The sequence below is a fragment of the Rattus norvegicus genome, chromosome 7 (assembly GCF_036323735.1).
Source record: "Rattus norvegicus strain BN/NHsdMcwi chromosome 7, GRCr8, whole genome shotgun sequence".
Classification (NCBI taxonomy): Eukaryota; Metazoa; Chordata; class Mammalia; order Rodentia; family Muridae; genus Rattus; species Rattus norvegicus.
The window spans coordinates 58,090,633-58,099,175 of NC_086025.1; the positions used below are offsets into that span (position 1 = coordinate 58,090,633).

Consider the following 8,543-nt stretch of genomic DNA (forward strand, 5'->3'; position numbering starts at 1 on the left):
AAAGAACGTTGCTGTTACCAAGCAACAAGGGAGTGTTACTTCATTGGATCAAACTATCCTGAAAGCCTCTATCCTCCTACTTCCTGGTCCTGGGTTAGACCATGGCAATGTGTGCTAGTACTTCTGTGTGGAGCCTAACTGGGTAAACGGTGGCAATCATTTGCCAATCGATCAATTCGATCGATCGATTCTTCGCCCCCTAGCACTGTCTTCTCTAGTTAACCCTCGAGATCTTTGCGATCGCTTGACTGGTGGTGGAAATGACATCGCTCACCGATGCCTCAGCATCTTCCACGAGCCCTGCTTGATCTGTGAATGCATGTTTATGTCTCACAGAGAGCAACCATGTTGGGGAAAATGGCAGCAGTGCCTTCTGTTAGCTTGTCCAATGCTTCCAGCGCGTTGCAAAGCGTGGCTAAGCAGGGGCTTCTGAAAATATGACCTGGAACTAAAGCCTCCTGCTCTTGGGAGCTCAGATACTTGCGGGTGTGTCTGGGGAACACTGTTTTTGTTCACTATTTATCAATGGGGAGAGGTTTCTCTGGGGAAAGGCAAGTCCTTTGTCTCCTAAAAGTAAAGTCTTTAAAAAAAAAAAAAAAAAAGAGGCTGACCTAGCGAGGGAAATCTGGTCCAGCGTTTCCTATATGTGAGTTCCATGTGTGAACGAGCTTTCATTTAAAGGTCTGAGTTCAAGAAGTGGGTTGTAGTTCTAGAAATACAAGGTACATTTTCCTACAACAATATGATTTTCATATACAACAATATGATATCACCTCGCATCTAACAGGTTGCTTTTATTGATAAAGCCGACTTGAAGCATCTGTTGTTAAAATTGTGATAGATAAATCGGTTGTGTTTGTTTGCTTGTTTGTTTGTTTTGGTGTGGTGCTAAGAATTAAACCTAGCACATTAGCAAGCCAGGCAAGTCCCCTACCACTGAGCCGCACTTCCAAATTCCCTGAAAAAATCTTTCAGTATCATCTGCCTCAAGGCGACTGACAACACAGTCCTCTTGGAATGGGCAAATTTGTTTTCTGTGTGGACATACAGACTTTACCTGAGCCTAGGGACCTCTGAGATATGAGAAAATGCAGACTCAGTTTGCTAATGAACAAGAATTGTGGGGAGCATTTCTCGAATTCTAGGGGACAGCAGAGAAAACAGCTAAAAAATGAAATTTCTGTGTCTACCTTAGGTTTGCCCTACCAACGCTCTTGCTTTCCTTTGCTCTCTCCTGCCCGCCCCCCTCCATCCCTTCCTCCCGGCTCTTCCTCTCCATTTCTCCTCAGTATTTCCTGGAGAACTGGTCAGGTCCTCCTTTCTCTTCCATTGTTCACATCACTCCCCCTAACTCTGTTCACAGTCGTCCGAGGAAACACATTTTCTCTTACATTCCCCCACCATGTAGTTAAGAAAGCATCATGGAGCCGGGCTGAGCTGAGCTATTGTCCTGGAAAGAGATCTCATTACAATTATATGAAAGGTTTTTTTTTTTAACGACTGTAAAACAGGAGGCATATTTATGCTCTCCTAAAGATGAATAGACTTATTTATAGGTAGGCAGACATTCCATATGATAAGCTAAAATTAATCACGCTGCTGAAGAGGTTAGAGTCCAAATTAAATATAGAAGGGGCAGCCTGGCTTCTTCCTCTGGTGTATTTTAATGAAGAGTACAGAGGCTGGGGAAATATTTATATTCTTTCATTCATATTTTCAGGATTGCCTCATGTCTCAGTCTACACACAAACACCCCACACACACACACCCACACACACACCCACACACACCCCACACACACCCCCACACATACACAATCTCTCACTTAAGGGAAGGAACTTCAAAGTCAATGTGGATATTCTCAATTCATTGTATCTTGAAGAGGAGGAGGAGGTGGAGGGAAGGAAGAAAGGGAGAGAGAGGGAGAGAGAGGGAGAAAGAGAGAGAGAGAGAGAGAGAGAGAGAGAGAGAGAGAGAGAGAATATATTAGTGGGACCAGTCTTTTAAAAAACAGCAGCTTCCTTAGAACCAGTGTGACTTCCACGGGTGAGACACATGGGGCCACCTACCAGTACTTTGTGTAGCAGATGATGTCTTGGGGGAGTGAATGAGAGACCTGGACCAGTACTTAGAGTGTGCCTAGGGGACTGTCACAGGCTCCCCAATGAATACAATAGATAAGGGTTCTTTCCCAAGCTGTCTAACTACCTGTGGTTGACAAGAACTCCTGTTGAGTATTTGGGGTAACTTAGTTAAAGGTGGACATCCAGAAACTGGTGGTGAGGGAAGAATCTTTAAGCCAAATAACTTTCTATCTTCTTCTGGTGAAGTTCCAGGATAAAGACAAACTGTCTTCCTACGTGGCAGGACTAGAGAACTCAGCTGAACTGCAGAATCGAGGGTCAGGAAGAGACCCCTAACTGCTCTGGTCTCGAGTCATTCTTAAATGATATCTCTTCCATTCTGGCCCCACATCCAGATTCTCTCTGCAGAGCCACAAAACTGGATCATGGCACCCCAAGTGAGAAAATAACATTTCCAGACAGTGGGAGATAAGCAGAGGAACATCCCAGGCATGGGGTGTGCACGTTGATATCACTGAGTTATGAACTATTTCCTTTTAATCCAGTTTCAAAAGATGACTTCCTCCATATGTGATTAATTCCGCATATAACTACAAGGAACTGCATATTTTAGAACCAGAGTGTCATCAGTACGAATGTTTAAACAATCTCTGTGGTCTCTTTCCCACAAACTGATTTAACATGTATATAAAAAGGCTTTTGGAATGAGCACTTTACATTTGCTTCTCAAACTTCAGCGTCTGTTTTCAGTAAATATTGAAGATGAAACTCCCCTCATTCATGCCTGGAGCGCTGGCCAATTGCAACTGAGGAATGCACATTCAGGACCTCTCATGAATGTGGTTCTCTTCTTGTGAACCTCGCCGTTCTTTCTCCAACCAAATTAACAAGACCACAGCAAGACCAAAGGCTTCATGGTCAAGAGGCTGATCTAGTCATGGGTTCTCCTAACAAATGTGAGAATAGTGCTGGAGTAGCCTGGAGTTCAAATCCTCCCCCCCCCCCCAGCATTTACATCTGTGACCATGAGCCCCAACCTGCAGTGGCCCCAGTTCACATTTTACTGCTCTGGTGTACTGTGAGCAGAATCTCTTTTCAGTTTAAGGTGTCGCAGATTGAGCTGAGACATATAAAGATTGCCTACTATCACATCCAACTGAGGTCTCTACCCTTTGACTTGCTTTACGTGGGGGGAAGGGAGTGGTTTCGTTTGGTTTGGGGTCTGGCTTTTTGTTTTGGTTGTTTTGGTTAGTTGGTTTCTGGTTTTTGAGACAGGGTTTTTCTGTGTAACCTTGGCTGTCCTGAAACTCACTCTGTAGACCAGGCTCGCCGAGATCCGCCTGATTCTGTCTCCCAAGTGCTGGGATTAAAGGTGTGCACTGCCCACCACCACCCTTACACCTTGTTTTTTTCTGGCTTTCACCTTGCTTTTCTTGGGTGCAGCAGCAATTCGTGCTGAAGTTCTAATCCCAGCATCTCTTTTCAAGTGGCAAAACCATCAGAAACCGATCACGGATCACAGATTTAACATAGTGAGCTAACAAAGCCAGACCTCTGCAGAATAGAAAATAGCAACTTTCCCAGCCCGCAAGTCATCTGCTGCCCTTCTTGGATCAACTCAAGGGATAAATATCCCATTCTCCAGGGGGGACAAGTAAAGGCATTAAAGCACAGACGGTGGGAAAGAGGGGCTCCTCTCCCTGATAAGATGGAGTCAGAGAACTAAAGACCCCTGAAAAAGGGAGCAGAGGAGGCAGAGGTAGAGGCTGTAGGCAGAATTGGTTTACAGGGGCAGAGGCAAAATGGAGGCTTCTGTTGGAATTTCAAGACAGGCACAGCAGAGCACTGAGGCTAGTTATGGTTTTTTGTTTTGTTTTGTTTTTCCTGAGGAGGAAGGCTAGTATGAGATGCCACAGGGACTATGTTCAGACAGCGGGCCCTGCCCAGAAGAGATAAATTGTTGATGTGCCTAGCAACATCTGAAAGGTCCCCCCAACCTCAAATGGTGCCATCAATATTCAGGACATAACTATGGGCTTCCCAGTGGGACACCGGTGTACCCAGAGATGACGGAAGAGCACAGCCCCCTCCCCAGTTGTCTGTTTTCATTACAATTAAACATTCTACATTCTGGGAAAGGGGGGGTCTGCAAGCAGGAGGTAAATATTTTTACCATCTTTGAAAAAGGATGAAGGCCGAGAGTCACAAAATTACATTGATTTAAAGAAGGAGGGAAATTGATATGTTTTGCTCACTTCAGTTTGTAGGCTGAAATTTATTCCACATATGTCTTTATAAATATTTAAGTATATAAAACCAAATGTTTAATATAAGATCCACATTGTAAATATTCCTTTGAGAGTATTTTTCTGCATGGACTGGAATGGCTGAACTTCTTAAAATATAAGTCCATGGGGTGGAGGGGACGCCGCCTGCATTTTTGGTAACCCTCCCTGGAATACCCACAGGCTCTCTCCACTGCTGTAGGGAGCTTTAATGTACATTTAAAATTCTAAAATTCTGAATTTTTTTTCCTGGTCTCCAACATTTTCCTTGTCCATTTTGCATGCAAAAATACCCAGGAATCCCTGCATGGTAGGTTCTGTGGGATGAGAAGTTTCCACTGCTTTAGTTAACTGATTTCGAAGTTGAACTTTTCTTTTTCTTTCTCATGAGAGTAAATGGCTCTTTAAACACCCATTCCTCTTTGTAATAGTATCTTATTGGAGCAAGTTAGCAGGCTACAATGTTCTCCTCTGTCTTATTAGGATCACAGCCACCTTCTGGGCTGTTGGCAGGGTGAAGAGGTGTCTTCTGGATCACCTGATGGATGGCTGTTGCTTGGCCCAGGGTATGACTCCACCATACTGATTAGACTATAGTGACTGTTTCTACTTTGAATTCATGGTTACCTTGCGTGGGGTGGGGGTGGGGCGGTTGTTTTTCATAGATGAGTACACTCAAATCTTCTGACCTCCGCACATGCCACGACGTTTATTCCTCTTCACATATGAATGAATGAATGAATCAATCAATCAATAATGTAATAGGATAAAAAGGACTAGAGAAGCCACAGTCTTCTCTGATCTTCAAAGTGAATGGTAACAGCTTCCGTGAAGGTGGCTTGGCTCACAGGAGACCCTCAGAGCTCCCTGCCCACATGAATGTGGTCTCGGATCCCCCCTCCCCACTTTGCCAGTGAAACTTTATCTATTACTATATATCGCCTGTCTAAGTAAGATTTTTAGCAATCGACCTTTATAGCTAATAGAAACAGAAGCAAAATGGTGACCCAGTGCACCCTCTTATTTCAGAGTTGATGAAAGTTAGCCTTAGGCATCTAGATCGACCAAGTCAGTGGCAGAGCCCAGACGAGGCTGCGCTCCTGTCCCCTCTAGCTAAAAGAGGCTGCTAAAATCGCAGAAGTTGCAGGGCCAAGATTTACACCTTGCACCTCAGATGTACAAAACAGTAGCTTATTTATCTTATAAAACTGATGTAATCTTGCTCCAAAGCCCTCATTTCAACAGATGGCAGAAATAGCTAAAACTCAGGCAGTAACCATCCCTTCACAGTCTCTTCTGGATGAAAACAGGATGGGGGGCTACTCGACTAGATTCAACTGCGCAACTCCCTAGCAAAGAGGATCCTGCCGCCTCAGCACTGCACCCCGGCCCAGCCCTTCCTCCTCCCCAGATGCTCTCTGGGTTATTGAGAAGGTCTTGAGTCCTTGTGGGCAGCAGGAGGGGTTAAGTGTCTGCAGCTGGGGTAATTTGCGGTCTGTTCTCTCAGCATGGGTAATCTGTGGTGATAGCTCCCAGGGAGCTGAGCCATCTCTCCTGTGAAAATTCTACCCCTGTTGCCAGTGCTGTGGGAAAGCCACCATCGGAAGAGAAGCAACGGCAGTTTAGGGAGGTCGCCTGGATCAGGGGCCTCAGCAGCTCAGAATTAACCAGAATTGTGGCCATGATGCTCTTAAATTTTTTCTTGGGGTACAAAAATTAAAAGCAGACACATAATTACTTTGAAAAGTAAGTCTTCTTGTTAAAGGCAGAGGAGTAAAAACACTGATGCCGTCATCCCCCGCCCCCTCCGCCCCCGGAACAAAATAGATGGGAACCAAAACAATAATAAAAAAATAAAGCAAGCTAGCAAACAAAAACCTAACAACGCAAAGAGTCCTCTCAGCTTCGTGAAGAAATCACTCTAATCCCAAACCACGAACTACGAAAACTACCTGCCAAATATTACAGCCTGGATGGAGATGAGAGGTGCCCTGGATGCTGACCCACAGGATCTAGAAAGCTCTCAAATTAAGTGAGGCAGCTTAAAATGTGAACCCAATCGACCTTTGATTAGAGAGGGGAACTTGAAGGAGCTTGAGGACTGTACTTAGAGACACCACGATTTGAATGCTATGGGTCTTTTCTTTCTCCTTGCTACTTTTCTGTGTCTTCAAGTGTGTGTGTGTGTGTCTGTGTGTGTGTGTGTGTGTGTGTGTGTGTGTACCTTTTTGCCAAAATGGTATCTACTCCTATCATAAATAAGAAGCAAACCGAACAAACAAAGTAGCTAGCATGGCTAATACGTTAAGAACCCTATCAAAGCTCTTCCGAGGTGGGGTGGTTTTCCTTTGGATATTTCTAGGCTGCTGAGCGTTATAAAATGGAATCTGAAAGAAGAGCTTTGTATAAGGATCCTACTCAAGCAGGAAGTAAAGGAAGGAAAGAAGCCAAGGGGAAGGGTGGGGGTGGAGGGCAGTGATGTCAGGGTGAGAGTGAAGGAGATATTAGAATCTGGGTTGTCTGAAATAGCCCAAAATCTTTCAAATTAGGGAATTCTGAGGCTTGAATGTAGTTACATTCAAGTTACAAATCCCTCCCCTCAGATTTCTGCTTTCCCGACAAAGGCCTTGCTTCCGTTCGCTCATTCGAATTACTATTTATTTGCTTATATACCTCATAAGGGTGAGGAGAAGTGATGGGATCTAGGAATGAGACAGGACTTGTGGGTAGGAAGTGACCAGGCACAGTGAATCAGCTAGCTTCAGAAAGCCAGAAGCTCCTCCCACCTCTGCCCACAGCATGCTCACCTCCTCCGACACATAGTTTCTTGCTCAGGCCTGCAAAGGGGTCTAAGTCACTTTTGCTTGTACATCCACCGATGGCTGCCTAAGCCACACATGATGCTTCTGTTAGAAGGAGGAAGATGATCCCGTTCTGCCTTTCACAGGGTCCAGGTGGGACTCTTGGTGTCTAAACTTCCTTCCAGGTTTTGATCCTTGCCAAGATATCTGGGCCAGGTTTTGCATTCTTAAAACATTTCTCCTCTTTCTAGGCTGTTCCAGCCGGAGTGCTTCTGTCACTGTAACAAACTCCCTGAGGTGATTTATTCAGAAGAAAGGTTTGTTTTAGGTAATGGTTTCAGGATTGCCTCTACAATCTGTGAAGGACAGAGCATCACCACATGGGGGCGTGCCAAACATAGACTCCCTTCATGACTTCCAACAAGCATGGCGGGGGGAGGAGGGATATGCTCACTCCATCCTCTTTTATCTTGAAAGTCTGACCATAGCATCAAAGGCTGAGAACCAAGCCTTTCACATACAGGGCCTAGAAGACCTTTCAGATCCAAATTAAGGCCAGAACTGAAATCAACCAACCAAAAACACCCTTCCTTACTGAAAACCCGGAGCTGACCAGGTGAGCCATCTAGGAATGTGTTTGCGATACCGTGACTGGGAGAAATGGGGCAACTGAGTATTGTTTAGTTTTGATTTGAGCTTTAAAAGAACTAGTTGGCAGCAACTAATCAGAATTAGTAGCAAATAGAAAACCCTGCTGGGTTGGGATGATAACAGATCCTGGAGCCAATATCACTTGGCTGATGATTCTAGAAGCCGCCCTCTGGGATGATCTCTTTGAAAGCATTGTCTGTGGATGCCTCTTTTTTTTTTTTTTTTTTTTTTTGGTTCTTTTTTTTGGAGCTGGGGACCAAACCCAGGGCCTTGTGCTTCCTAGGCAAGCGCTCGACCACTGAGCTAAATCCCCAAGCCCCCATGGATGCCTCTTGAACAAAGCGTTTCAAGCTCTATGCTCCGGCAGATCTCCGGGCATGAAGTTCGTTTATAAGTCATGGGCTATAGCCCATGGAGGTGTGGACAGTGTGACTTCTTTTCTGCCTCGTTCATGCCAGGTACACGAAGAAACAACCAGAGATCCTGTGTTCAGGACCTTAGGATGCACAGTACACTTCTAACACTACTACCGGTCTCTTCCCAGTCCCAGCATCTTCTTTGGGGAGACTTGAAATCATACCTTCTCATAGGGAGACACAACCTAAACTTGTCTGACGGACCAAACCAAGGACCCAGACAGCAGCTTTAGTCAATGAGAGACCCTAGGCCTTCAAACTAGGACTGCTGCTTTAAAGTCACGGTTTGGCCTGGTGATGGCTCCT

General features: G+C 45.1%; 1 long non-coding RNA gene across 2 annotated transcripts; it reads left to right on the forward strand.

Annotated features, from left to right (window-relative positions):
- The first annotated feature begins 14 nt into the window (after positions 1-14).
- On the forward strand, positions 15-3,240 carry LOC134479698 (uncharacterized). Of its 2 annotated transcripts, none has more exons than XR_010053334.1 (2): positions 15-142; positions 2,331-3,240. It is a non-coding gene; the product is annotated as an uncharacterized LOC134479698 (long non-coding RNA). The 2 variants fall into 2 exon arrangements; XR_010053335.1 differs by having other exon boundaries at positions 19-486.
- The last annotated feature ends 5,303 nt before the right edge of the window (positions 3,241-8,543 follow it).